The sequence below is a fragment of the Pan paniscus genome, chromosome 8, assembly GCF_029289425.2.
Source record: "Pan paniscus chromosome 8, NHGRI_mPanPan1-v2.0_pri, whole genome shotgun sequence".
Taxonomy (NCBI): Eukaryota; Metazoa; Chordata; class Mammalia; order Primates; family Hominidae; genus Pan; species Pan paniscus.
In genome coordinates this window covers 16,510,827-16,536,975 of record NC_073257.2, presented here as the reverse complement: position 1 = coordinate 16,536,975, position 26,149 = coordinate 16,510,827, and the positions used below count along the sequence as shown (strand labels likewise).

Here is a 26,149-nt window from a genome sequence, read left to right as displayed (position 1 = left end):
CCTGCATCCAGCTCCTTTGCCTGCATGTAACTTTTTCTTGCTTCCGGTGTGACGAATAACCCAGCAGTCATCTTGCCTTTAACCATCACCCAGAGTATTTAAAAGGGAAAAGTGGGAGGCGTCAAAAAAACAGGGGGACATGAAAGACATAGGAAAAAGTAATCATGGATAAAGACTTCCATCTGCTGCACGTGAAACAGTGTCTGTTTACTCTGGACTTTGCTGGGTGCCTGTTCTCTACAGCAGGAATGAAGCAAAAAGTGAAACCATAATTCCTCCCCAGAGTGACAGCATTCTGGCCTGGGGAGCCGAAGTGTGCACAGGAATCGGTCGCCGTTTCAGGCTAACATGACTGGAGAAGCAGACAGCACCTGGAGACCGGGTCTGGAAAGTGTACCCCACACTAAGTGTACTGAAGGGTGCAAGGGTCTTGGATGGAAAACTAGAATCCCTATTTTTAAAAAAAATCATGGGCACCTAAGGAAAAGAAAATACAGGCTCCAAGTTTTTGAATTAAAGGGGTTTTAGAGCCTGCTAAGCTGACTGACTTGATTCATCCAGAGGTCAGGTGATGTTAAGTGGCATGTCCACAGTGGAGACGCCAGACTCTCTGATAGGAACCCACTTCTTCGGATCCTTCTAACTTCCCTATGGGGTGAGGCGGGGAGTGAGGAGTTAAGGTTGGGAAGCTCAGATGAAACTCTACAATCTAAAAGAGGATTCATTAAAGAATGTGGGCCAAAGGGTTCAAAATCTATCACTTTCTCAAAACACAGTGATAATTTATTGCAGAAATAGGCTGAGAAAAATTAAGGTTCAAATGGAAAATCAGAGAGCATTTAGGAGAACATTAGAGGCCCAAACCAAAATGGGCTTTGTTTTGTTTAATTTGGTTATGTTTTGCAATGAGCAAAGTGCTCGGAAAAGGGCCCCAGCCTTGAAGTAGGGGGAGAAAGGGCCTTGGGGAGGGTTGGAGGATAGAGGGACGAGAACAGGACGGGGGCGGCAAGGACAGGCAGGGGCTCTGCCCCAGGGAGAAGCTTACTCGACGCAATTCCGCACAGTGGGCCCGGGCTGTGTGTCGACCAAGTCGCCCATCGCTCAAGAATTCTTAGTGCAGTGAGTGAGCATAGGGCCTTCAAACTGCTGTCCAGGGGACATTCCTAGTGTGAGGCCAGGCAGGTCCCAATACGAAGGAGAAGAGGGGCTCTGTGTTCCAGGAGCAGGTCTTTGGAGGAGAAAGTCCAGAGATCCTTGGGCAGTGAGAGCAGGTGCCCTTGTGCAGGGAGTCATAGGCTTGGGCTGGTCCAGAGATTTGGGGACAACCCCGGGGCCACTCATCTTTCCAAGGAGGGTCTATTTGTCTATGCCGGATCCTTAGAGCAATGTCTCAGAACCTCTTCTCAATCCATCCGTGCTCCATCTCTAAATCTGGCAGGTGGCCCTCAGCACACATCTCCCTCCTGCCTCCCAGGCCCACCCAGCTGTGAGAATTATCCTATGCTGTGTTCCCACAGAGCCCAGGACTTCGTCCTCGTCCTGAGGTCCTGGGGCAGGAGCGCTGTCCTGGCTCCACCAGAAACCATCTGGTGTGGGTGGAAGGGGAGTTACTCAGTTTTCCCAGTGGCTATTACCTCCTGTGTAAAGTCAGGGTGAATTTCTAAGCCCTTCACTAACTTTCAGTTTTGATGCTATGACTAAGAGGACCTTTGTTTTGTTTCATTTGGTTTTTCAAAATGAGTTGTGTGTGAATTTTTTACTATGCCAGAGTCCAGCAGAAAAGAAACCAACAGAAGGAGTATCTTCTATGATGGCTTCTTGTTAGCATTTAATGCAAATAGAGACCTTCTACGAGACTCAAGACCAGGGCTGGCCCAGCCGTGGTGCATAGTGATGCTGAAGAGAAGGAGGTGGGCTCTGAACCCCTCCAACAAAGTTTCAGGCCTGTCTCCAAAATGTACAAGGTTGTAGCTTTGGGAAAACCACTCAGCCTTTTGACACCTCAATAATTTTATCTATAAAATGTAAATAAACTGTGCATCCTACCCAGAAGGAATGTTGTAAAACCAAAATGAGGTATTGCACAGAAACGGGTAGAAAAAGTGTCTGGCTCATGGTAGGTTCTCCATGTCTCTTATGATTGCATGGTCAAGACTTGGAAGATGGGGGTTAATGCTCTGCACTGAGCATATTGAGGCCAGAGAGCGCTCAAGCAAGGCCAGGAGCAAGAAAGCAGCATGGTGAATCCTGGGTAAGCGTGGTGGGAGATGAGTGACATTCTGATATGCTGCAGAGAGAAATAGAGGGAGTGGCTCCCCTTCTCACAAGGCTGTCCTGGTATCCCGGACTGGACTAGTCAACCCTCCACCTCACCCTCTGCTGTCCCCGTGTCTGGCTATAGTAATTGGAGGAAAGGTAAGCACTTCATACAACAGAGCAGTAACAGCCCCTCTCCCCAAGGTAGCTGTCCACTGCAGGGGCCACAGGGCCATGTCCCAGTGGGAAGCTGCCCTGTGATTTTCTGAAATTTCCAAATTGAAACTCAGAAGTCCTGGCCAGGTGTGGTGGCTCACGCCTATAATCCCAGCACTTTGGGAGGCCAAGGCGGGTGGATCACTTGAGGTCAGGAGTTCGAGGCCAGCATGGCCAACGTGGCGAAATCCCTTCTCTATTAAAATTAAAAAAAAAAAAAAATTAGCCAGGTGTTGTGGCGCATGCCTGTAGTCTCCGCTACTCAGGAGGCTGAGGCAGGAGAATTGCTTGAACCCAGGATGTGGAGGCTGTAGTGAGCAGAGATCCAGCCTGGGTGACAGAGTGAGATTCCATCCCCCAAAAAAGGTCCTTTTAGGAGTCCAGAGATGTTGGCAGCTATGAACCAATGTAGTTTTACAGAAAATCCAACCCAGAAGTCAAAATCTGAGTAATCAGCAGCTCATTCCTGTTGGCATCTGATTGTCCCTATAGTCAGTGCCTCTCTTGACCCATTCCTTTGCTAACCATTACATGATCTGGTTTGAGTTATATGCAACCAAAGAGACTTGACTAGCACACCTTCTGCCGGCTCACTCTCAGCCTAATACTACCACTACTAAGACTCATAACACTCTGTTTCAACACAGAAATAGAAATACTTACAAAAATATGTTGCTTTGACTACCTCCATCTCTATGCATTAGGATGCATAATATGAAACTCTATATGATAAAGTATATAAAATGTCCAAGTGACATTTCATTCCAACACAGAGCTGTCTTTTGGTCCTGATTTCGAACGCACAGTGCCAGCCAGGATGCAAACTTTGACCCCTGGGGTACTCCTCAGCACTGCCTCTTCTCACTGTCCTGATTTGAACACTTGGCTGACTGGAAACCCTTTTAAACAATGGATAAATAAGATCCTCCAAACATGTTTAGCTCAGCTTCCTAAAAGTGTAGAAATATGATTCTCTAATACTGGACATCAGATTCAAAACACAAACCAGTGAGAATAGAATCTCCTTATGGATCCCTGTTAATTAAATCTACCAGTTTCCTGGTAGGAAAAGTCTTATGGAGCACAATTTTAGCAATTTACCTGAAATTTAGCAATTTACCTGAAGTCTCCAAGGTGGGGAAAAGGACGTGGCAATGGTCTGACTCAAAACAGGTAGCAATCGCCCAACACGCTGAGAATCCCTCCAGCTTGATTTTCTGGCCTCCTGAAAATCCTCTCTCAGATACACTGTGCAGTCCTGCAGATGAAGAAGGAATTCAGCTTGTTAACATATAAATCTTTGTGTACAAAGATGATTGGAACTAAATAATTATTTTACCCTGAACATATAAAGGTATTACAAAAAGCAGATATTTTTCTTTATGTAGGGGTTAGAGAAAGTGAAAAAAACTAAAAGCATTCAATATTCTGTCTGACATATTAAAATGTGGATGCTTAATATGGGGTAAAAAGTAAAAGACATATGTATGTGTATATATATACGTATATACATACGTATATATACACACACACACACACACACACATGCACACACACACATATATTTTTTGAGACGGAGTTTCGCTCTTGCTCAGGATGCAGTGCGATGGCACTGTCTCGGCTCACTGCAACCTCTGCCTCCCGGCTTCATGCTATTCTCCTGCCTCAGCCTCCTGAGTAGCTGGGATTACAGGCGCCCACCGCTATGCTCAGCTAATTTTTGTATTTTTAGTAGAGACAGGGTTGCACCATGTTGGCCAGGCTGGCCTTGAACTCCTGACCTCAGGTGATCTGCCTGCCTCTGCCTGCCAAAGTGCTTGGATTATAGGTGTGAGCCACTGTGCCTGGCCAAGAGACAAAAATATTAAGGGAATAATTTACCTTTGAAAATATATCCTGACATCGGTTTTTTCCTTTATTTTTCTAAAGAGATCAACAATGACACAGGAAACTGCTTTGACATAATCAACAAACTAGAAATTGATGTCAGTGGTATCCTTTTAAAAATGACTAAGACTAACTTACTTCCAGTGATTTTAAAATTGTTGTTTCTTCTATATTTATCATAGACTATTATTCTTAGTGCCTGCCTAGTCCCTATTACTAGAATTTAATCAGCAAGCTTTCCTCCAAATTAGGCAGTATATCCCATTCATTTCCAATAGATACATAAAATCAAAATGGGTCAAATTGTGCAGCTTATTGCTTAGTTTATAATAAATATTTCTATCTGTAGGCAGCAATCATGATTTAGAAACAGAGGCACATAGTACGTAACAGCAAATAACTAAAATAAACTAAATAACCCTTCAGTTCATTTCTTGGAATAAAAGTTTAACTTGAGATCTCCTCGTGTGTAATATCAATTGCTTGAAAATGAAGAGAAGGATATTTTTACAAAGAATAACTTACGGTTTTAAATAAGGTATTGTTTCTATTAAAGTGGACTTAATTTAAAGTTATAAAAATTAATTCAAAGATTTTTTTTCCTCTTAAGAAGGAATCTTCCTATTGCATCACTCTATCAACAAATGGAAGAAATAAACTAAAATAAATATGGATTCCACAGTGTTTACATGCAACTTAAACACAGCATATCATTGTCTGGTAAAATATTTGTAGTGCCGATCAGAGTACAGACTTGAGGATGCTACTTGAAATAAACAAACGCTTATCTAAATCTCGGAGGCCTGCAAAATTAAGTTTGGGATTTCCCAGCAGCGGGGAGCAGGCTTCATACAAGCGTCTGGACTTGGATCTGCACTTGGGACCATGAATCTCTGGAGCCTGGCCTGCTGGACGCAGATGTCACCAATGCCATTCTGCCTTCCTCACCGTCATCAGTGGCTGCTGAGCAGTAGTGCCCTGCTTTGCACCTTCAGAGATCAGCAAATAAGGTTTGTTGTGCAGGACACAAGCTTCAGCTGGTGTTTATCGGTCGCACTAAGCCGCGTGAGATGTTCTCAGTTCCTATCGCTCCTTCTGCAGTAACTATTGATGTGCAATTTCTAAAGCTCATCTTCAAAGTACACGGCATGGAGTCTGAGATCCTTCAAACAACTTCTCCCTTTCGCATTCCTCACGCCACTATTTCTAGCAGGCAGTTGACGTCTAGTCTCGGAGGTGGACATGTAAAGGCTCAAGGTCTCTGATTTCCTGCGACGGCCTTCTCTTTTGGTGTCCAAATCAAGACATGAACAAGCCTTTGAGGACCACTGCATAAGGCTGGGCCCTGTCAGTTCATTCAAGTACCTCCATTAATACTTGTTGAGCAAATGTATAATCTACCCATTAATTAGGTTCCATGCGGCTAAATCAGCAAAGGTGAGAATCTGTAGAGCTGACTTAGGCCGCCCTTCTAAGAACCTGGTTATTTTATTGCTGACATGCAATTTCTAGTATGCTTTTGTTGCATTGTATTTTAATAAAATGTATTTTAAATAAAAATACATAAGTGTTCTGACTTTTCTCAATTTGCTTCTTCAAGGCAATACAGTAGAATACTATTACTTGGATTTTTAAGTAAAATACTATAAAAGAAGAAAAAACAAAAAGAAAAACATCGTTCTCTAAAAACAAAACAATTCTATTCAGTCACCACCCCTGCTTTCATAAGGAGGCACATATGTATTTCTAGTCACCAATGTTGACATTATTAAAAGTTTTCCATTGTCATTTTCTATTTTGAGGAAGAGAAATATTGTACAATATTTATCATTCAATGCAGCCAATGCTCAAGTGTCCAGCTCAATAGCCCTTCAGCTCCCTGCATAGTGGTCCCTGTAGCACTTCACGTTTAAAAACTATTCTATACGTTAAATCAGTTCATCACCATCAGAACCTTAGGAGGCCCAAAGAATACTATGCCCCAGGGCACCTAGCAAACTGCAAAGTACTTGAATTAAATTATTTCCTCTGAAGCAACCACCATTTCACCTATGCCATGTGATAACCTGATCAAAGAGATTTGTGTTTCATCAGGAGTCAAGGATAAAATTGGTAACGGATTGAGAGATGCTTTTGAGCAGTGTGCAGTAATAATTAGGAATGAAGTAGATAGCTTTTTGTCACTTGGATGATCAGCAATTGGCCGCTAGATGCTTTTGAAACAACAGTTTATTTGTATGTCATAGATCTTGATTAAAACAATCTCACTGGTATTATCAGTGAGCAGATCTTTCAAAAATGAAATGGGAGCCCCATCAATGAGTTGCACACACTACCCTTTTAGGACAGAAGGGAGACATACACTTGGTGTTTTGTGCTGAGGATATTTGTGATTGTGCCAGGAGTTCAGAGCTGTAACTCATTGCCATAAAACCCCATGTTTTTTCTTACAAATAGATGGGCCAAACCAGCATGCTCACTGTTTGTAGAATACTTGTAATTGTTTACACAATCCTTGTAATTTCTTCCAGTGATGAGGGATGGTGTTCCCCAGCAGAGAGAGGAGGGAGAGGCTGAACCAAGCGACTGTGAGGTGTCTCAGACATTCGTGCAGCAAACATGGTACCAGAGGACTCACGCAAGGTCTTCTGTGCACACAGGCACCTGCTCAGTCCTGTTCCAGGGTCAGGTTCTGGGCATAGAGACAAGAAGCAGATGGGACTGGAAGCTATGACTGTTCCCTCCCCGTTCCTTCCAACTCCTGCTCTAACCACACACCCCGTGCACTGTACAGATGCAGAGATGATGTCACCACTGTGGGTGTTTGAACACTGGATCCAGAAGTGGGGATGGCACTCAGGTCCCCCACCACCATCCTTGCCTTGGGCACCTTCCTCGTTGAGGTCCCCATGATGAGATGAAGAAAAGCTTCAAGGACCAACAGTGAGCAGAGATGTTGGGTTCACCCACTAACCCATCTCTCTGCCCCTGAGTCAGATTCCAGTTCTTCGGCTGCCTGCACCAGGGGCACCAGGCTGCCACCACCCAGCAGGCTCATCAGCCTCAGAGAACTATCCAGACCTGAGAGTCCCAAAGGGCAATTCCAACAGGGAAACCTGTAGAACCAGCAATGATTTAAAACAAAAAAAAAAAGCAAATAAAGCCCTCAGAAATGCAGGCCGTTTCCTCATCTTCATTTTGGACCTGTCTTCCTTGCAAATTCCTTCCAAGAAGAGAAGACTCTTCCCACTCTAGCTGTCTCTGCTTTGCCGAGGTTACTTGGTCATTGGTTGTATTACCCACTTCAATATGGAATTAGCAGCAATGTCTCCTCCAATGTGTACTTACAGAGAATGACAAATGCTTCATGTGAATACAATAAGAAAATGCTTGTGTACTTGCAGCACCTAGCATCTGCCCCTGGGGAGTACAAATGAAGTGGTACAGTTCCCCCGATTTCAATAATTTATTACATCTTTGCTACAAATGAATGAAGGGGAAAGCCACTCATTATCCATTTTGAGACGTGAACAGGGACTAAAGGCAGAGCCACGGGCTGCACAAAACAAAAAATGATTGGGATTGGAACCTTCGGCTCTCGGATGTTTCACCTGAAAGTGCTCTTCCAGCGCCCAGGAGCCCACGGCAGCAGCGTGAGCCGAGTCACGCACAGCCACCCTCCTAGGAACCTGATATTTTAAAATCACCAAGGATTTTAATTAAAAGGAAATTCCATGTACACAAGTAAAATACATATTTCCTTTTTATTCTCTCCTCAGAAGGATCTCGTGATAGAGCTTTATTCAATTCTCTTGGGGTATCTTTAAGACGTGTGTCACAAGTACGGCAGGAGAGCCTCCTTTCTGTGATGCTGTTGGTCTGCAGTGCTCACGTGCAACGAGTGAGCCCGTCTTTCCCAGTGAGGGCCATGGGGGCTCTTCCTGTGTTTGTGTCCCTGCACTGAAGCCATAAATGCACTGCCACAGCCATTCCCACCTATCCCACTCGGTGTTCCTGTATCTGAGTTTATTTCTGCAGCCCCTCAAAGGCTCTTGGTATATCCCAGAGTGAGTTAACTTGCTGTTGAAAGTCTGGAAGCATCTGTTGAAGGTAGCTGACCTCTTTTCTGTAACTACCCCAATGTCTCCCCATCTCCTACCTCAGGACGCACATGTTATCTCGTGGCTAGTCCATTCAGAAAGCCTATGGAGGTGGCTGCCAGCTTAATGAATTGAATCCTAATAACCAAGGAGAGCTCAACATTTGAGAAATTAATATATTTTCAATCATCAAGGTCTACACTGTACCAAATTGTGTTTGTCTAGTGGCTAGGATTGATATTAATGTTTGAGTAAAACTAATTAGATGAGAAAGAGAAAGTTGAAAATGATCAGCATGAAAACTGACTCACTGGAGAGATCTCAAGCCAAAGGCATCCTGAGAAGATGTTTCTGCACTGGCCATTTCTAACTATCTAGCATGGACTGAAGTATCATGGTAGCAAGGGTGAAACTATGTTTTCAGATTAAACAAAAGAAATCCATGATAATATTGTCCCACCCCGTTAAATATTTTGCTACTGAAAAAAAAGATTTTACCTACAATAAAACACTCAGGTGAACCTTTTTTATGCAAAATGGACAGAGTCTTAACCTAAAACACCTAAGTATTATTTAAATTTCTTATTTTATTTTATTTTTTTTTTTGAGACGGAGTCTCGCTCTGTCACCCAGGCTGGAGTGCAGTGGCCTGATCTTGGCTCACTGCAAGCTCCGCTTCCCGGGTTCACGCCATTCTCCTCCTGCCTCAGCCTCCCAAATAGCTGGGACCACAGGCGCCCGCCACCACACCTGGCTAATTTTTTGTATTTTTAGTAGAGACGGCGTTTCACCGTGTTAGCCAGGATGGTCTCGATCTCCTGACCTCGTGATCCGCCCGCCTCGGCCTCCCAAAGTGCTGGGATTACAGGCGTGAGCCAACGCGCCTGGCCCCTATTTAAATTTCTTATGCTTCTTATGGATAAGTCAAAAAACATATCTTTGATTCTGAACTTAATAGAGCCATATGGCCAATCATAAAAAAAATACACCTCTCTCAACATTTTTACTGAGGAGGAGCAGGTTGAGGAGCGTGGATCCAGGCTAGCCCTTCTGGGCAAGCCGGGCAGAATCTGTTCAGGAAACATCTCTTTTAAAATAGCAGCAAGAGTTTCCCTTTTCATTTAGACATTGGTTTACCTACCCTCCACTAACAGCCTGTTAAAATACCATCCAAATGACTGACATATTTGCAAAAATCATTGCAGTTCTCAGCCTCGTGGGAGGCCTCAACTGAGAAAGCAATATGTGGCTGTCTTTGAGGTAAAGGCTTACCTAGAACCTCAGACCCAACGCTGGAAGATGCCACACACCCCAGGAACAGAGGGTTGCCCTTCTAGGAAGTGCCATTTCCTGTCTGTATCCTTCTCTCTCACCTGAAAGAGCCAGAACAGCCCAGGGAACAGGGGCCGCCAGTCCTGCAGGGAGTCTGCTACATCATGACCTCATTACGTGCCTGTCCCCGAAGCTGTATTACTTTGCTCCCGATTCCGAGATTCTGGCCTATGTTTTCTTCATCAGGTTTATCTTGATGCCTGTCATGCAGTATTCCTTGAAAGTCAGCATCCCTCAAATTCTTGTCATTCCCAGGAGAAATGGACTGTGTTTCAACAACCTCAGGCACCTTTTATTACATGGAGGGAAGGAGAAAGCCCGGCTCATTCACACACTGCTGTGTCCTGTTTTTGTCTGGGCTGTGCGACCTTCGACAGAGTGGTGGACCTGGACCATGTGGGAGAGGCCCCCACACCTGCTCAATGGGAGTGACACAATTCCCTGGGATGTTGGAGCCAGGCTACCGCGGAATGTAGACTGGGACCCAGAGCTGATGTCACAACCACAGAGTTCACTATTCATTGAACGCAGGATTCTTAAGTTTCCATCAGGGTTAAGGCGCTGCACAGAGACTCCAAGAGTAAAACATGCAATAGAGGCACGGCTGTTCGCTGAGCCTACCCTGCAATAGAAGTGCGCAGGATTAAAATAGAAAGAAGCGCATAAATAGCAATTTGAGGGACCAGACGGTGCATGATGGGAGCATGCCAGAAAAACAGAAAATCGCTGGTGTTCCCTCTGCACAGGCCAATACATAGGTGCATGTGGATAGTCTACAGTCAAAATACTGGTTCCCAATTAAGTACATTCATTATTTAGGGATCTAATTAATTTAAATCGTATTAATAAATATCTGTGCAATCTTAACTTGGACAGGTCACTTAAACTCCCTGGTCTCTCTTACCTTCTCTGAATAAGGATGTTAAAATTGATGAGCATGAAATTTCCTTCTAACATTATGATTCTAAGATTCAGCAATAATAATAGAAATCAAGGTGATTATCCCTGATCTAATTATGGTGTAATTAGGAAGCAGACGATGTGCCAGTGGTGATGGCGGCTGATGGTTTCTCTGCCTGCTGAGTCTCGCGCGCGTACAACTTGCTCTCCGAAATGGATTTTGAGTTTGGAGTAGCGCGCTGATTGCGAGACATTGTTATTCTGAACCCCCGGGTCTGCTAAGTGGCATTCAATTAGTCACATGAAATGCTGACTCATCCATCGTCGAAGTCTTCATTCAGAAGAGAAATGTCCATTCAAGCCAGATTCAGCGAAATTCGTAAGAAAAGAAGTTGACTGGGGTTTTCGGTTCAGAATGGAACAGGCAGGAAACTAAGAACATGCTTTGCTTATTTCAGTCCTTTAAGAACTTTATTTTTTTCTTTGGAGATTGTACATATACACGTTCACTTAGCACCTATACATTTATAGATTTCGATTTCATCATGATAATTTTGGAAAATCAAGGGGTAATGGGTTTCCTTTTAAAAAAAGAAATGTAACTGTGGAAAAAAAGAGATATATCTCATCTCTGAGAATCAAATTTACTTAAGGTTTTAGAGTATATATACATTTTTAATAATTAAAAAGTTATATTATTAGTTAGAATGCAAGTTTGGCAGAAATATTAGGATAAAGCAGGAGACTGTGGAAACAATCTCTTGTGGCCGACGACACTGGACCCCTTCACCATCCCCCATAAGACGTCTGTCCAGTTTTGTCAGGAAAGCCATCGATTTGCTCATTAGAAGCTGCAGCTCAGTGTGTTGTCCTGAGAGAGCTCTGCAGCTGAGATGGCAGCTCTCCCCTGTGGGCTGTCTAGTGAGCGTCCGTTCTAGTCTTGGTGGCTGCTGAGAGAGGACACGCAGAGTCCCACCTCAGTGTGCAGCTGTGCCATTCACTAGCTGTTTGCTGGCTTGAATATTTCCAGCTGTGGATTTTGAGGCATTTGTGATAGGGGCACATTGTCATATAGAGGAAATGGTTTCCTGGATCTCTCCAATAAAACCTCCTGAGCACTAGTCTTCTCTATCTACCAACAAAAGATTCTCCAAAGCACAGGTTGTTCATTGTCCAATAATAGAGAAAAACAATTTCAACCAATAAAAAACACTTTATGTTTTATCTTGCCGGTAAAGACTTTCCATTTTAGAAGGCGCTTTTATATTATATCATCATTACCTGAAACTTTGGCTTACTTTTATCTGCCAAAAGAAGTGCTCTTATTTTAATTTGTTCCAAACCTATAGAAATTAGTCCATTTCCCACTATATCCTCTAATAATAAAGCTATCTCAGGGTACGCTTTCCTTTTTTTTTTTTTTTTTTTTTTGAAACAGAGTCTCGTTTTGTCATCTGGACTGGAGTGCTGTGGTGAGATCTTGGCTCACTGCAACCTTCGCCTCCTGGGTTCAAGTGATTCTCCCGCCTCAGCCTCCCGAGTAGCTGGGATTACAGGTATGTGCCACCATGCTCGGCTAACTTTTGTATTTTTAGTAGAGACAGGGTTTCACCACATTGGTCAGGCTGGTCTCGAACTCTTGGTCTCAAATAATCTGCTTTTCCTGGCTGGGATTACAGGCGTGAGCCATCTCGCCTGGCCTAGTGTATCCTTTTCTGTGGTTTATATGACAAATGTTAGAGAAGTCATGACCTCTCACCCCACTGGAATACAGCCCAGTTTAGAACGCAATTAACTTTCCTATTCCTAGGCTGTAAGAAAAGAAAATCTAGTTAAATAAGAAATGTCCAGAGCCACCTTGTAAATGTCCAGATTATTCCTTTTTTACCACCATTTGGGTACTGAAAAATTTATGCAAGCAGCAGACTCTGTGTGACTCGAGTCCTTAAAATGCAGTCTTTTTACCGGGAAACCAGAATGTCCTCTGCTGTGAATACAGTGTCGTTTCTCACTGTGCAACACTTAGGATGCACATTTTGTTTACGTGTGCCGTTTCACATCTTCAAATAATAATATAGAATAGTCTATCTTCAGTTCCAGTGAAAATCATGGTCTAGGCTAGTATATTTATCTAAATTAGGGTTATTTGATTTCACTGAGGTATATAGTAAAGAGACAGCAACAAATCACATTTAAGAGAAAGTAGAAAATTGAATGGTTGTTCCTAACGTTCACGGAAAATGACAGGGTCTTCATAGACCACCCAACTTTCCGGTCCAAAGCAGGAAGAAAATTCAGTTTGTCAAACACTTGGATACTGATGCCAATTTAAGAAACTTTCAGTGTTTTTGAGCTGTGTTACAATTGCTCTATTTTTATGGAATTTTTGAAATTACCCCAAAGGAAACATTCTGATTACAGGTATTATTTATCTAGGCCTAGATGGAATAATAACAAATTCAGGGAATTGACAAGTTAGAGGAAGTAAAGATTGTCTTTTATTTATTCCCTTTCTGACTGATCATCAGAAACAATTTTAAGTTAAGTAAATATCTAAAGATATAGCAAAAATGTAAATGGCCAACATGTTCAGGTTTGTGACTGTGTACTTGTCTCTAATTGTCCACTGTTAGAAAAATCATCTTCCCATTTCTTCCTTTACCCTTTGGGTGTTCGCCAATAGGTCATTGGAGAATGAACATTAGACCAAGTCAATGTCCAGGCACCTTGTTTCCTTTGGGAATCTGGCCTTATCTGGCAAAAATCCGCAGGTACACAAATTTAAACCTCTGGTGCTCAGACTTGGCCTCAGTCATCCTAACTTCAGTGGCACCAGTTCAAATCTCTCATCCTCTCTCACTGCTGAGACCACCTGAGCTACTACCCTTTCAATATGGGCTCCATTTTCTCTCCTCACCTTCAATCAGTTCCTTCTATGTTTGGTTTCACTCTGGGCTATTGCTTTCTTCACCTTCTCTCCCATTTAGTGGTTCTGCAGACAGTCTTCTTGGTTCCATCCTATGACTTAATTGGTCCCTGAAACTTTCCCTCTATGAAAATTGACTCAGGATGGATTAAAGATTTATATGTAAGACTTCAAGCTATAAAAATACTAGAAGAAAAGCTAGGGAAAACTCTCTTGGACATTGGTCTAGGGAAAGAATTTATGAGTAAGACCTCAAAAGCACAGGCAACAAAACCAAAAATAGATAAAAAACTTCTGTTCAGCAAAATAAATAATCAGCAGAGTGAACAGACAACCTGCAGAATGGGAGACAATACTTGTACTCTATGCATCTAATAGGGCACTAATATCCAGAATTTACAAGGAACTCAAACAACTCAACAACAACAACAAAATAATCCCATTGAAAAGTGGGCAACGGACGTGGACGGACATTTTTTAAGAGAAGACACACAAATGACCAAAAAGCATATGAAAAAATGTTCAGCATCACCAATTATCAGATAAATGCAAACTAAAACCACAATGAGATGTCGTATGGCACCAGTCAGAATGGCTGTTATTAAAAAAAAAAAGAAAAGAAAATAACAGGTGTTGGTGAGGATGTGGAGAAAAGGGAGGGCTTAAGCACTATGGCAATGTGAGTTTCTACTCTGAAAGTTGCACCTCAGAGCACAGGCTCTGGTGTGAGCATATGTGCAGAGCCCCGTGGTGTGCACAGACTGCATACAACCACAGCGGTAAACCAAGTGACTGTGCTAATGAGGAAGCCTGGATTGTGTTAGAATGCCATTTCCAACTTTATTTTTAAATGATTGTGAGGATTTGCGATAGTATAAATGATTGCGAGCATTTGTGATAGTAACTCTTGATGATATGTTTTCTCTTGAGATGGAAGGAGGGAAACTGGCACATTAAATTACTGTTGTCAAGTTTCCTTACTTTTCAATCACAACGCATTTTGTTTTGTTTTGTTTTTGTTTTTGTTTTTTTTGAGACAGAGTTTTTGAGATGGAGCACTCCAGACTGGATTGCAGTGGCACCATCTCAGCTCACTGCAACCTCCTGCTTCTGGGTTCAAGCGATTCTCCTGCCTCAACTTCCCGAGTAGCTGGGATTACAGGCACCCGCCACCACACCCAGATAATTTTTGTATTTTTAATAGAGATGGGGTTTTACCATGTTGGCCAGGCTGGTCTCGAAATCCTGACCTCAGGTGATCCACTCACCTTGGCCTCCCAAAGTGCTGGGATTACAGGCGTGAGCCACTGTGCCTGGCCCATAAACCCATTCTGAGATCACCCCTACTTGCTTTCGAATTCATGAAGGAACATCTGTCCTAAGTTGGGGAGCACCACTGCAGGTCCCTAGAATAAGGCAGCTCCAGGCAGATAAACGGTCCCGCCAAAATTAAAGGAACCAGAAACAAACACAGTAATAAAGGCAAAGGTTTTAAAAGATTATTCCTAGAAATAAATTTTCTTTCTTGAAACTGTTTCTGAAAAATTAAAAGGGAGTTCAAGAGTCTTTCAGCAACAACTGTAGAAAAAAAAAAAAATCAGGCCTGTAATCCCAGCATGTTGGGAGGCCGAGGCAGGAGAATTGTTTGAGCCCAGGAATTCAACACCAGCCATCTCTAAAAATTTTAAAAAATAATAATTAATCAGGCATGGTAGCACATACCTGTAGTTGCAGCTTCTCAGGAGGCCAAGATGGAAAGATCGCCTGAGCCCAAGAGGTTAAGGCTGCGGTAGGCCCTAATCGCACCACTGCACTCCAGCCTGGGTGACAGAGTGAGCCATGTCTCAGAAAATAAATAAATACATGAATAAATAGAAAAAAAAATCTCAAATTTTCTCACTCTTCGGTAAAATTATTAGTCTTCTGATTCCCTCCTAAGCCCTTTTCCTTGAACTTTCGTCACTCCCTGATTATTTGAATATTTTCTTTCTAAAGTACATTGGGGTTTAGGAAGTGACTGCCCACTTTTGTTTCAATTTGATGCTCATTACTTGCGTCATTTTAAAAGGGAAGCATCCCAGGCTCAGAAGGTGAGAGTTCCCAGAACAGGTGGTGGGTGAAGCAGCCAGGGAGGGTTCTGAGATTCCGATCGCGGGCCCTTGCCTCGTACTTTTTAAAGTTCTCTTGTCTGGGCTTTTGTTGAATTAATTTTTAAAAAAATTGAAATCCCAGCTACTCAGGAAGCTGAGGCAGGAGAATCCCTTGAACCCGGGAGGTGGAGGTTGCAGCAAGCTGAGATCACGCCACTGCACTCCAGCCTGGGCAACAAGACCAAAATTCCATCTCAAAAAAAAAATTTGAAGTGCACATTGTATTTTTTCTATTCTTAATTCCCGCTATTTTGGAACTTAGGATGTTTTAATTTCTCAGGAAATAAAATTTAGCACTTGCTTGTGGACCCATGGACAGTTGAAGAACGGGGCTTCCAATCTCCCTCCCTCTTCCAAATATACATATGTATGTATATACATGAGTTATATATGTATACTGTACACACAGATATACATGCATATGAATACATGTAATATCACATACATGATTTCATATATATGCTATATGCATGTATATGCATTAGTTACAGATGTATATTGTACATATATATATGCACATCATGTAATACACACACACACACTCACATGCATGTCAGGATTTTTTAACGCCAGCACTACTGGCATCATTTGCAACCAGGAGATTTCTCCTTGGGGGGGATTATCTGTGCACTGTCAGATACTCTATCACTGGCCTCCACCTGCGTGATGCCAGAAGCATCCTTTTCCCAGTTCTGACACCAAAAATATCACTAAACATTTCCAAATACCTCCTGGGGGGGGGCAAAATTTCCCCCACTGATGAAAAAGCAACTGATATAAAAGCATATTTTTTTCAAAAAAAATATGTAAAATGTAAAAATTCCCACATACCTAAAAATAAATGAAAATGCAATTGAGTTCTATCACCAAATTAGCTGTTGGGGAATAAAAAAAAAAAAACAGCAGATTTAAAAATCATTTCTGTCATCTCATTACCCGCAGACCACAGTTTCCACAGTCCAACCTCCTGGCATTTTGACCAGATCGTCACAATTCTGAAATCACTGTTTGATCTGTATTTCAATAACATGAATAGTCTCAAATGCAAAAAGGGAACATTGTTCTGCATTGTATCTTCAGATTTCCTTCCAACTATCTTTGGAGGTTTATCAAGTAAATGTGACTGTCTTGTGACTCTCTCTATTAGTGTACCACTTCATGTGTGTCTTGAGATTATAATAGAAAACATCACTTACATCAAGAGACTTGTGACTAAGTTTTAAAATCCCAAAGCTCTCGTGATTCACAAGCCATGCAGTTAGTAGACCTGAGGGTGTTCAGTGTTGAGGAAGCCCCGGTGTGGTGGACACTGTCCCATGTGACCAGCAAACAGGCGACCCATTCACCAGGGATGAGGCCACCCATTCACCAGGGGTGAGGCCACCCCCTGCAGGCTTTCACCCCTTTCTGTGTGGGCTCTGAGGATGTCAACCCCCCGTTTCTTAGCCTCCGCTGCGCAGTTGCTTCCTAAGAAGATCCTCCCCATGAGGTTGGGGTCATTCAATCAAATAATCCTACTGAATAATTCTATCCCCCTTTCATCTATTTGGTGGCAGCAAAAGCATCAAATTCCAGGCCCTGACATAGAGTATCTCACAGTCTAGTAGGCTTTTGACATCTATCCCATCAAATTGCCAGAGAGTCAAAGTTTCATTCTAACCTCATAAATAAACTACTATTCAAGGGGCTGTGATTTTCAAGGCTGCTGAACAAGACTGATATTCTCGAGATTTAAAAAATGAACGCAAAACAATCAAACAAAACATTCTAGGTTGTTTACTGAGAACGCCTTTGAGTAGAAATGCTCTGAACAGTAACGTTTCCTGAGAGTGAAGTGGAAATAAAATTACCACGAGTTGATCTGAAAATAATCAGGGTTTGGATAACAAAGCAAGGTTCACGTAAATAGACAGCTCTGTTATTGGACGCAAAGGGGAAGGTTACGCTTCCTGCCAGATAGGATTATTGGCACTCACGTCGCAGGAGAAGACCCTGAAGGTGGAACCTCTTTGGAGGGCCTGAGGACCACAAGGAGACCTGTGTGCTTAGGGCAAAGTGAGCCCAGGCATTATGGCTTGGCAGTGAGGGGAATTCCTGGAGCAGAGCAATGAATTTGGCTCTTTCCCTTAGAGACTGTGGGTCTTCACCATAAACTCAGATGACTTCAGCAGCCAGACCGACAGCATAAGTGAGTTCAGGAGAAAGCAAATGTCCCTCTGTATCTGTATTGCATTTTATCAGGTTGGATAGACATACATTCCTAAAAATATTTTTATGGTCACAAAATGAATCCTGCTTCATGATGATCAGCAGTAACTCACCTGGGGTATGAATGTTGGATACCAGTCATGGGTCCTAGGGACACCGGCCCTTCCCAGTTCGAGCTTGGTGGCCACGGAAGAAGAACGCTCGGTGTCTAGAAAATTACATTTTGTTGAGAGAAGCTCAAGTTGGGACTTTTCAATGCTTAACTATTGATTTAAAATTCTTTACAACTCTCCAAGGAAAACGCATCTGTACTTCAGCTGTCCCACAGTCAAATAGTGTGAGGCTCTGGGCCACTCATTCTCCAGTGACCAATGGGAGGCCAAAGCTCGAAGAAGCCCCTGGGAATCCCAGTCCCGACTAGAGACTGCAGACAGACTCTGGCCCTGCAACCGAGTGCCAAGGGCAGGATGCTTCACTGTGACCGAAGTGAGATTCGTCCAGTCATTCTGTCTCACTAATCACCCCCCAAAAGTGACGAAACTTTACACACTGAGGATCCTCTCCTTCCATTTGCTGTGGTCTTAGTCTCTTTGTGCTGCTGTAACAAAATACCACAGCTGGGTGGCTTATCAACAGCAGACACCGATGTCTCACTGTTCTGGAGGCTGGACGTCCACATCACGGCACCAGCAGACTCATGTCTGGGGAGGCCTCGCTTCCTGGCTCATAGACCGTGCCTTCTCTCTGTGCCCTTGCCTGGTAGAAGGGGCAAATGATTTTTCTCTGGGGACTCCTTTATGAGGGCACTAATCCCATTCATGAGAATTTCACTCTCATGACTGAATCACATCCCAAAGCCCTCCCCTGGCCAGCACTCCCACATTGGAGGTTAAGCTTCAACCTATGAATTTGGAAGAGGCACAGACATTGAGAACATGGCGGACCTAAAGGCCTGATACATTCCATGATGTTTTTCCAAGTACCACTGATATCTGCTTCTCCAGGAGGCCTATACTGACTACCTTCACTTACTTTTAATTTTATAAATATGTTTCATAGAAACCCGACTATCATATTTGTCTCTATTTCATTTCAGCTCTCTAGTGATTTTATTTTATTATTATTATTTTTTTTTTTTTGACAGAGTCTTGCTCTGTTGCCCAGGCTGGAGTGTGGTGGCACAACCTCAGCTCACTGCAACCTCCGTCTCCCAGGTTCAAGCAATTCTCGTACCTCTGCCTCCCGAGCAGCTGGGATCACAGGCATGTGCCACCATGCTCGGCTAATTTTCGTATTTTTAGCAGAGATGGGGTTTCACAATGTTAGCCAGGCTGGTCTTGAACTCCTGACCTCAGGTGATCCTCCCACCTGGACCTCCCAAAGTGCTGGGATTAGAGGCATGAGCCACCATGCCCGGCCTCAGCTCTCTAGTTCTATACACAGACAAACCATGTTTCCTCACTGCAGACTACCTTCTACTTAATTTGAAAGAAGGCCTGCGTGCTGAGTGGGTGTGTGTGTGCAGTGTTTCTAATGCCCACGTGACAGCTCAGAGTATACAGCTCCGCACAGCAACCCTGAGTGATGCTGTCAGGGCCATAGCAACACAGGCACAACTATGTAAGGACATCATGCCCTATTGAAATAGCCAAGCACGTATTTTTTTTAGAAAAATAAATAATATTGTGAAAGTATCATATGCCATGCAAACATAAATTGTACTCTACTATGATACCGATGGGAAATGCATGACTTTCTTTCATCTAGGACCAAAACGTTTGAAGTCAAAACAAGTTGTTATTCACGCCACTGGCTAATGAAATTAAATGCAGCAATTAGCCCATACAGGTAAAACTGCAGCTTTCCTGCTAACATTCTAGTGATCTCTAGACCTATGCATAATAGGTGCATTTTATACATTTTAGAAAATTTGTTGTTAGTTCATGTCCTAAAATCTGATCATCATAATTCAATTGAGGCCATCCGGTAACTCTGAAGATAGAAGTGTGATTTTTAAAGATAAAGATTTGGGGCAGGCAAGATGATTCTATCCTTCTTCAGACAGGACTTCTGAGGATTTAAGTCTTTAGACTATGGCATGCATTGCAACCTCCTCTTAGACAATGTGCAGTGGTGAAGGAATAGGCTCTGACCTTTGTGTCTGAGTTGCTAAGCTTCCCAGGAGCCGACCCAGCTTCACCGAGGACGCATTCGCACCCAGATCTGCCATCAGCAAGGGATGCACCTTTAGGAAACTACCAAATCTGTTTATGTCTTGCTGCTGAATGGGGCTCCTTGTGTCTGTCCCATGCATCTCACATAACTTTAAGAAGAATACATCAATGACATCACACATGGAGAACAAACTGGTCTTAATTAAATCCTCTTTTGGTTTCACATGCTCCAAGGTATTAAAACATAAGAAACAATATTTTTATAAACCAAAAAACAAAGTTGTAAAGGAAGAAACATGTGCCTATAAAGGCCAATGACGAAGAGACAATTTGTTTGGCAATAATAATGATAATAAATTAAAACCTTTATCATTCAACACATATGAGTATGTTGACTTTGGGCCGGACATGACGACATGAAACCACAAGATATATATTTATACAAAAAAGATAGACAGTGTACTAATTAAAGTTTAGTAATTAGTAGATTATTAGTACAAACCGTGTGTCACTACATTAAATAAGTAAGTCATTGGCTTTAGTATGTCACGTTACTTTGAATACCACAAAGGTCTTCGTGTGGTCAATGTAGACCCACCTTTATCAAAATTGCTAAAGAAATGTAGTGAAGTGTTTCTAAATAGCAGAAATCCTGTTGCAGTAACTGCAGCTGCTGGCGGCTTTGATACAGGCTCAGTGAGTGTTTTGTCTGTAGCAGTTTTATTATTAGGAATGACAGAAAATAAAATCACCAAAACCAGTGATGTGCTATGTTGTGACCGTCTCTCTCCCAGCTCTAATCCTGAGGCTGACTCAGAAACCGATTCTAATTCTGGTCCTAAACCTCACTTATTCATTTATTAAACTGTTTTTCCTATTAGCTCTCTGTTTCACTCCTCCCCCTACAAGAACGTTTCTCTCAAATGTTCAACGTCTGCTAACATCAGGCACCATCACGTCTTCAGTTCTGGCAGCCAAGACCCTGGGACGAGTCCGAGAGAGTGGAAGGAAAGCCTCGGGGTTAGAGAAGGGAGTCCCTGGGCAGGGCCCCACCTGACATGACCCAGGCATAGGACGCCATTCCCACCCCCTGGGATGCCCCAAAGTGGCTTCCCAAGCTCCTGTGAACAGAGAGGAAGAAGCCACTCCAGAAAGTCACATGCATGGCAAAAGGTAAGCTTTGCCAAGTCACTTGTGAGCGCGTGTGCTGGAGACCGAATAGTCTAAGCTGCTGGGGAAGTGGAGGGAAAGTCCTGCCTCGCACCCGCCCACAGTCTGCTGTTACCATGTCCACATCAGGTAGCTGGCGTGTCCCTGTCAAGCACAGCATTTCTAACCACGATGCCAAATGCACCAAAGCACGGGAGCCAAAACTATTCTTGTTGGTGAAGCTGCCTCTTGAAACCGTTTTTCAATATTGTCTCGTGAAAGCAAAAATAAATTATCCAGTGCAAAGTTTTCAAGCAATGTCCACAGGTATGACTTCCATGCCCCAAACATAGCCTAGGGAAGCAGGAAGGGAGGGAGGGAGAGGGGGAGGGAGGGAGGAGAGAGGAAGGGTAATGGAGAGCAGGACAAAGTGGGGAGGAGAAGGAAGGAAGAGGGGTAGAAGGTAAAGAAAGAAATAAAGAAAAGAAAAGAAAGGAAAGAAAGAGGAAGAGGGAGGACGGTGAAGGGGAGGGGAGGGAAGGGGAGGGGGAGAAGGAGTAGGGGGTAGAGAAGAGGAAGGGGAGGGGAGGGAAGGGGAGGAGAGGTGTGGAAAGGGTGGGGGTAATGGAGGAGGGAGAAAGGAAAGGAAGGGGAGAGGAGGGGAGGAAAAGGGGGATGAGGAGGGGAAGAGAGGGCAAGGGATGGGAGGGAAGGGAAGGAGGAGGGAAGGGAGAGGGGGAAGGGAAGGACAAAGGGAGAGAAAAAAAGAGAGAGAGGGAGGGAGGAAGGAGAGAGGGAGAAAGAAAGAAAGAAAAGAAGGAAGGAAGCAAGGAAGGAAGGAAGGAAAAAGAAAGAGAAAGGAGAGGAAAGAAAGGAAGGAAGGCGGGAAGGACAGGAAAGGAGGGAAAGAACATGAATTGTATCGTATGAACAGAAAATATAAAAGTGATTATTTTCAAGTAAAGAAGTACCTGCAGCGCAGGATGCATTGCGTTACTGAATTCTAACACATATAAATAAGATTTCTTAATGTCTACATGCACATTATTTGGGTCGCTACAGATACCTCAAATTTAAATCAAGCTAGCTCTGCAAATGATTTTCTACTTCCTGCCAATCTCCCTAAACGTCATCCATGACAATACCCTGCCTTTGTTTTGGTTCTAGAGCTTGGAGGTACTAGAGCACCAGGACAGGCAGAAATACGGAAGGAAAGCTTGAAGAATGTGTGGATTTCAGCTCTTCACCACCACAGACCAGCAGTATTGTGAGGCAAGCGCTTTCTGGAGCACTTCGTACACCACAGGTTCATGATACATATTAATTAATTGCGACATTTGTGTTTTCAATTAAAAATAAATATAGTCAAATTAGTCTGTATCTATGCTCTCTGATATAGTAGCCGCCAGGTCCCTGTGTCTACTATTTATATTTTAAAAATTCAAATTAAATATGATTTGAAATCCAGCCCCCCGCCATCACACTGGCCACACTCCCAGTGCTCAAGGATAAGCTGCTGTTGGCTGCCACGTGGGACAGCACAGGGGTGTCCACCATTGTGCAGGGTCTGCTGGGCAGCCCTAGGCCAGGTCCTGCCCATCCAGGTCCCGCCCATCCAGGTCCCCTGCAGCCCACAGGCCATTTAATTCTAACACATATAAATAAGATTTCTGAGTGTCTATGTGCACATGTAGACTGTCTTCGGATGTTGTACTCCCTATCTGGTTTCAGGCTGTCTTCAGATGTTGTACTCGCTATCTGGTTTCAGGTTGTCTTCGGATGTTGTACTCCCTATCTGGTTTCAGGCTGTCTTCGGATGTTGTACTCCCTATCTGGTTTCAGGCTGTCTTTGGATGTTGTACTCCCTATCTGGTTTCAGGCTGTCTTTGGATGTTGTACTCCCTATCTGGTTTCAGGTATTCTTATTTTTCATAATTCATCTCTCTGCTATTTTAGGATAAGGAACAAATGCCCCCCTGGGAGCCATTGGGGTCCAACCAGAGGTTTCCTCCCCTTTGAAGAGAGAACTTCTGGGTTGCCTGCAATTCCACCAGGTCTAGAATCTTTCCACCAACCACCCCTTGCCAGGCTTTTTATCCATAATTAGTTTATCGATCAATTGGTGTGTTTTGTTTGCTTGCTTGCTTGCATTCTAATGTTTTCTGAAAGCCCAAAGTTATGTTTCAGATCTGGATTCTAGATCTAGATCTGGGTTAGATCTAGATCAGATCTAGAATCATAGATTCTAGAATTTATGAAATTGAGTTGACTCAGTTGTGACCTCTTTCTTTCATTATGATTTAAATAAATAATTTACTTAGATAAGCATGTGTGCTGCTTAGGATTTTTGCCATGTTTTACATGAGTGACACTCTTGTGAGGTAAGGGATTCCTTCCTCCCTATCAGGCCACCAGGCAGAAAATGCATGGTAAGCGCCCCCTGCTAGAGCCTGCATAACGCTCCTTTTTGATTTTCGTGGTAGAGTCACATACATTATTCAAAGCCTCTCCTTGAAGATCTAGGAGACAGACTCTTTGTTCTGGTTATTGCCTTTTACAGATACATGCTGCCAAGTCCTGAGCTCCTCTCTCTTCCTGTTGGCGAGTATTTTCATCTATTACCTTCATTCACTGAGGCAGTGTGAGGAATTAGTATCACAAAGAATGATTGGTGTGGGAAATGACATGGAGAGAAGGAAGAATGGACGCTGACCATTAACGTAGATGGTCTTGTTTTATTTTTCTCTTTGGTTCCATTTCTATCTCATCTAGAGTTGCTGGGTTTAGAGATCTTCCTTTCCAATTTTCTTTAGGAAGAGTTGTGGATGTGTGAGTGTGAGTGTGTGTGTGTGTGTGGACTCCAGCTTTCATTCATAATTTTGTCTGTAAGATAAAATGACCTTGACTGGTTTCTAGGGCTTCCTCTATTTTCTCATCTACTACTACTACTACTACTACTACTACTACTACTACTACTAATAATAATAATAATAATAATAATAATTGGCTGGGTGCAGTGGCTCACGCCTGTAATCCCAACACTTTGGGAGGCTGAGGCGGTGGGATCACTTGAGGTCAGGAGTTCTAGACCAGCCTGGCCAACATGGTGAAACCCCATCCCTACTAAAAATACAAAAATTAGCCAGGTGTGGTGGCACACAACTGTAATCCTAGCTACTTGAGAGGCTGAGGCAGGAGAATCACTTGAACCCAGGAGGCGCAGGCTGCAGTGATTTGAGATCATGTCACTGCACTCCAGCCTGGGTGACAGAGGGAGAATCCGTCTCAAAAACATAAAAATGAAAAAGAGACTGGATGGGTGTGGTGGCTCACACCTGTAATCCCAGCACTTTGGGAGGGGGTGGTGGGAGGATATCTTGAACCCAGGAGTTTGAGACCAGCCTGGGCAACATAGCAAGACCACATGTCTATTTTTAAATAAAACATTTTTGTAAAAAAGATGATTAAACAGTGCATGTCTATTAGCTTTCACCCCTAAAATATCTGTTATGTTAGTAAGACAGCAACACATGAATAAGGACACCTCGTGGATGAGCGTATTAACAGTTGCAGATGGCTGCAGCCAGGACATCCCTTCCTCATGCGACTGTGTCATCTTTATATAAAGCGTGTGCTTCACTGACCTGTGAGTGCCATGTGGACAAGGGAGATTTAGGTTAAGCTCCCTACCTTCTTAGCACATAGCCTAAGGCTCTCACCCAGAGCCATAATGATATATTTCATTTAGAAATATCCAAAGCAAACACATTTCCTCTTCAGTTAGGAGTTTAGTTCCTATTCCTATCAAGATGGTAGCTGTGGAGTAGACTCTATTAATGTCCTATTCTAGGGATTTTCATAAATTTAGTTTGGGAATGCATGGCTTTCAATCCTGGAAGAATTTTTCTTTTTGTTTTTGTTTTGTTTTCTTTTGCTTTTTAGATGACAGCTTCGGAAAATAAATTAGTTGAAAAACTAAACAGCACTATGGACAGACTTTTTACAGATTTGTCCAATAACTGTTCACACAGACCCGTGTGCACACACACACACACAAGCACATGCACAAACACTCACACATCTGATTGCCCCAGGCAAGGCCTTTCCTCGCTACAGACCTCTTTCTCTTTAGCCACAGTCTGGAGTGGATCCCACTTCCTCAGAGTTCTCTCCTGGCCCATTCTACATTAAACTCTTCCTGGGCTGAGGCTAGTAACAGCTGCGGTCAGAAACATCCCCCAGGCCGGGCCAGGCTTACGCCTGTAATCCCAGCACTTTCGGAGGCCAAGGCAGGTGGATCATGAGGTCAGGAGTTCCAGGCCAGCCTGGCCAACATGGTGAAACCCCATGGTGAAACACAAAAATTAGCCAGGTGTGGTGACATGTAACTGTAATCCCAGCTACTCAGGAGGCCGAGGAAGGAGAATTGTTTGAACCCGGGAGGCAGAGGTTGCAGTGAGCCGAAATTGTGCCACTGCATTCCAGCCTGGGCGACACAGCAAGACTCAGTCTCAATAATAAAGAAAGAAAAGAAAAACGAAAGAAAAGAAATATCCCCGAAAGTCCCTGCATGTATGCACATTATTTGCCATCAATGCATCAGGGTTTTACAAATGGCTCTTTATTCTATTAGTTTATTACCATGGCCTATCTACCTAGCCTTGCCAAGCACTGGTGTCCTTATCTGTAAAGCTGGGATAGCATGGTACTTACTATAAATGGTGTTAGGGGGATCAAACGCAGTCAAGCTCAGTTCTCAGCACATAGAATTAAAACTGTGAATAAATCTTTATTGTTATTTTATTAGTGACAAGTTTTCTAATCTTGAAAGAAAATATAATGCTTTGATTT

General features: G+C 43.2%; 1 long non-coding RNA gene across 1 annotated transcript in view; it reads right to left on the bottom strand.

Annotated features, from left to right (window-relative positions):
* The window catches only part of LOC130540512 (uncharacterized), a 40,931-nt gene extending 30,692 nt beyond the window's left edge, over positions 1–10,239 (bottom strand). The window contains exons 1-3 of the long non-coding RNA XR_008954494.2: positions 9,833–10,239; positions 5,308–7,051; positions 3,593–3,730 (exon numbers count right to left, since the gene is read on the bottom strand). This is a non-coding gene — a long non-coding RNA (uncharacterized LOC130540512). The remainder of the gene's footprint in view (positions 1–3,592; positions 3,731–5,307; positions 7,052–9,832) is intronic.
* Positions 10,240–26,149: the final 15,910 nt, after the last annotated feature.